We start from the raw sequence: 5164 nt of genomic DNA, 5'->3' as shown, positions 1-5164 counted from the left end.
CTAAAAATATGAAAAACAAGAAGTTTACTCTCTCCATAGTTTATCATTATGTTTTTCTTATATTTTGAATATTATGTATGCAATACAATACAATACATACTTTCAAACTCTCTTTCTCTCTCTCAACCTACCGATATTCTTACTGCTCTCTCTTTATAAACACAGTAGTAATTGTACAGAAAAGAGCATTTCATTGTATTCATAATTAGTCCTTTAAGTTTGGGAACACCACATGAAACACTCCGAATAAAACGATATTTCCATAGTGGCACACAGATCCGAGATGAAAAAGAAATAAAAGGAAAGAAGTCGGAAATGGACATTGAGGACTTACTGCGAGCACCATAACTGTAAGAGATAGACGAAGTATCATAAACTTTGCTGAAATATTAAGTTATATACTTTAAAAAGGTTATTGTCATTAAATTGAGGCGTGTTTAGCAACAGCTAGCAACAATGTTCATCAATAAAATAGCGGTAACCGATTTAGTAGCCGAGAGTTTGGTCGGTTAATCTGTATTGAGTATGCGGCTATATGGTCGATTGGTCTGTTAATCCTTTTGGTTATACGTCTGTTAAGAGTAAAACGCTTAATCTAATGTTAAACTCTTTTAAATATACAGATTTTTGGCATGTTATAAGAACCAAATCAAAAAAGAAAAGTGTTTGACAAAATGATATCTATCATAGAACATTTTGCACTTGTAAAAACATTTCTTAGTCTGCGCAGTTTTCAGTAAAACTAAAAGGCGTCGCGCAAGTATGTAGTATTTATGCTTATACGCATAGCAATTTTTTTAATAAAAGGCGAATCAAACAAATTTAGTTATAATTTAAAGGACAAAAAATAGTACTTTGGTTCTAAAAAATTATATTGACATTAGTAAATATTTAATATTTCATAATTGTAAAATAACGTGAATAATACCACGTTTTAGTGAAAATTATGGGAATACAGTCTGTTAACGGGTTGGACAATTGAAATTGTGTTAGTTAAGAGTTATTTAGCCACGACAATAGTTTTGCTTCCTTTATATTTTCCCCTTGAAAAATTTAAGAATGATATGTTCCTGAGTAAACAAAAATGACAATACGGTGCTACAGTATCCTAGAAAGAACATTTTTATTTTGACTTTTTTGTATTTTATTGAAGGGTGTGTCACTTCAATATAGCGTGATATTGATTGGCCTCAGGAATATGCATGAATTTTTTATTGCCGTTTTCAATCAGCCTTAATGTTTGTGTCTGTTCGAAGTAGCACGTTCTCAATACCGACTGAAAGTGTCTTTCTAATACAACACAGGGTACGTATAACGTGTTCTCGTTCACATATGAACATGATATTTGTCACTGAACGTTTAACCCTAATTCGTCAGCATCATCCAATTGGTTCTTTTCTTCTATTACTTAATCATATGTTGTTTACAAGTCACTCTAAAGAAGAAAACGGACAGGAGCGAATGCAGCTACATTTGGTTATTTTAAGTTTCAATTCATTTTATTCCGTTTAGTTCCTTTCTACATAAGTGCAGAGGAGAACTACAGTTGTCTGTGGTGGTCTGTGAAGTCCATTTCGCGTTTTCGCGATTTCGCCTTTCATATTCTATAGGGCGAAAACCCGAAATCGCGAAAAGGCGAAATTGCAAAGTCGAAAACGCGAAAACGCGAAGTCGAAAACGAGAAATCGGTTTCGCGTTTTCGCCTTATAGAATATGTAAGGCGAAAACGCTAAAGCGCTAAAACGCAAAATGGCATTAACCTGCCACATACATTGTAGTTGTCCGCATGTAAACTTCTACAATTTGTCACCAATATAAGTACATTGCAATCCGTTACTGTTTCAACAGCCATCGGTGTTTCATGTGTGTATTCTTAAAGAAGTATTATTTTTCGCTCGTTTTAGCAATGTATCACTCTCTACTGTCCTTATATATTATTCTATATTCTGCGTTTCCTTCTAGATTCTCGTGTATACCATGAGGGTCCGGATTGGGGGTATTGTTTATTTCTGTATTCTTTAAATTGTTATGTCATTTTTTTCTACATTTTATTTATCTACTCATTATTCTTTCTTTATTTTTCATATGTTGTCATCCCAATATATTTTACTTACTGATGTTCAGTTACATTACGACGTTTATCTCTGATTTATATACTTGTTACCAATGTAGATGACAAATTTGTGTCATTCATGACAATTAAACAGAATCAACATGATATATGCGATCATTCTTGGATGAAATTAATATTACTTTAATATTACACTTTTTGAAACCATTTTTATCAATTTTCAATTTCATGTGTTGTTTCCGTATATGTTATGTTTCATTGCTCATGTTGTTTTCGTATATTTTAGCCGCTCGTCTTGAGCCTACTCATTTGATCCGATAACACCCCATACAGCTATAAAATTACACTTTTATTGCCATTCATAACTCTTAACAGACAAATTAACAGACCGGGTTTTATACATCCGACTCATTAACAGACCAGGTTTCAAATAAAGATTGATTTATGTCACCAAAATACAGATTTTCGTGAAGATTTTTCACACTATGATATCATTATGGTTAACAAACATAATGCCTTTCTTTTTTCGATGTTCAAAATATTAAATGCAAGTAAATTTAACCGATGTGTCATTTTGTGTACATTTTATGTGTGTAAAATGTGTATAAATTTATTGATGAGTAACCCGCCTTTTCATTTTATAGATCGTACATCGAAGCTAGAAAAATAATAATTACACCACTGAATTCAGTACATTGAATTGTTTTGTTAGACATGAATACTTTTATGATAAAAATATACATGTATTTAGAAAGTTATACAATGAAACATGCTGATCTTTTAATGATTTATCGATAACACCTGATTAACAGACTTTAGCCAACCCGATTAACAGACCAACCGCCGATATAGCCGCATACTCAATATAGATTAACCGACCAATCTCTCGGTTAGCCGAGTGTCGGCCGTGATATTCAACAAAGATTTGATTTTATCACTGAAATTCTTCCAATAACGGTCAAAATGACATTAAGTTGGGTTACTTACCAAGTAAATTTTATTTTAGTCTTATCATTTACAATTCTAAAAGAAGCAATTGCCTCATTTGTCGACCAATTTGTTAAGGACTGTATTAATAATGTATTATCTAAATCCAATGTTTTCTTCCGAAAAACACTTACGATGAAAGAAAAATCTATGGATGGTTATTTTTCCATATTCGTTGATTACAACGGATAGCATTTAATTACATTTTCTCTCATGCTAATTTATTATTCATTTGATATACACCAATAACAATGGTACATATCTTGCTATAACAAATGACGCAAATGGAAGAAATAAGGAAAATTAAACAGTCATACGTATCAGATAAATGACAGGAGGAACTACAAGTATTTTTGCACTAAAGCCTTAAAGATTAATGAACTGTTAAGTCAAATTGAATGTCACATCCAAGAAGTAGTTTAATAAGCAAAAAAATAAAATGGTGACAAAACGACGTTACTATTACATTTTTAAAACTCATGGATTGAATCTGTGGGAGGGGCAGCTATACAATGAAACAATTACAAAAAATACAAGCCATATGTCAAAAAGACGTTAGATATGACAACAATACTAAAACATACATGTATTGAAATTGAAGCATATACATGAACCATATTAATATAATGTCTATGGAACAGAAACTCGATACCCTGCATGATACCTGAGTGTATAACAAGTTTAAAGTTCATCCAAGATGCCAAAACATTTGTTTTGTGTCAGTGATCTGCTTTTGTCTATATAAAAAATGATGTGGTTTTTATTGCCAATGAGATTGGTTGATTGTTGTTTGCTTAAGGTGGTACCTAACACTACAGGGAGATAACTCTGTAAAGTCAGCTTAACGTTTTAATTACGTTGTGTTGTAAAGGGAACATTAGTCTGTTTCCCGGCCGTTATTGAAATTCTCGACAATACCATTATTTGTATATTCCGAAGGCATACTGAATGTTTTACGGAGGGGACTAACCTAAGGGAACATAAAGTTTCTCAATGATCAAAATTGGTATTTGTCAAACTGCTATATAACCAGTGTAATTTTTTGATAAAATGGTTGGTTCAAAATTTTTTATATTTTTATATTTTGTTAAATGGTCAAAGTAAATACTTTTGTCAAAATTTTATTAAAATTAAACGAGCCAAATTAATTTTAGTGAAAGTGTAAGTTACCGCCTTAACGTCTAGTGGCATATATTTCATGTTTTTTTCCAAACGATTGTCAATGAGGCAACTATATCCAGTCTGGTAAAAAAAATGTGAAGACAACGGCAATCACATAAGGTCATGATTTCTCATTTAACTTTATCAGGCCTAAATATACTCCTAAATATGCTATTTCGAAAAGGACCATGAAATTTACAATTAAACCAAAGGTACAAAAGTGTTATTAATTTTATATACGTCTACGATACTAGTTCTTGCTTTTATTCAACGGGAAAGAGACTTAAAATTGTGGAATTTTGAGCAACATCTAAACTACAATATTCATTCATATAAGAGTAGTAATCCTATTTTGTGCAATTTGGCAAAAAGGGTAACAATAAAAATAGAACTGTTTGTATCGATATTTATCACAACGTGATGAAAACTGGATACAAAATATTTGTTGATAATATAGTTGAGAAACTATAACTAAGTACATGGTACATGATGGTCTATATGGTGTTGATTAAATATATTTTGCCTTTGAATATTAAAACATTTGGTCAAGATTTCTGTTTTTAAATTTTATAAGGCCCAAATATACCCCTAAATATGCTACTTCGAAACGGACATTGGAATTTACAATTAAACCAATAAATACAAACATTTGTAATAAAAACATATTTTTAGAGTTTGAAATAATGATAAAAAATTATAGCAAGTTGCATCAAATTAATTTCCTCTTTAGCATGACAGATTTTATCAGTTTGCAGACATTAACGGTTCACATTAATTAAAGCCTGACCACGATAGAGGATGAACCTATTTGTTGAAACTTTGTTTATAGTCATGCAGGTTTTTTTTAATCTCGATTAAGCATGAAATATTTGCAACGGGACACAATGCAAATAAAAATCTTTCAATTAAAACTAATACTATTGTTTTTAAAGGAAGCTACTATTT

This window comes from Mytilus edulis, chromosome 11 (genome assembly GCF_963676685.1).
Source record: "Mytilus edulis chromosome 11, xbMytEdul2.2, whole genome shotgun sequence".
Lineage (NCBI taxonomy): Eukaryota > Metazoa > Mollusca > Bivalvia > Mytilida > Mytilidae > Mytilus > Mytilus edulis.
This window is presented reverse-complemented; position numbering follows the sequence as displayed.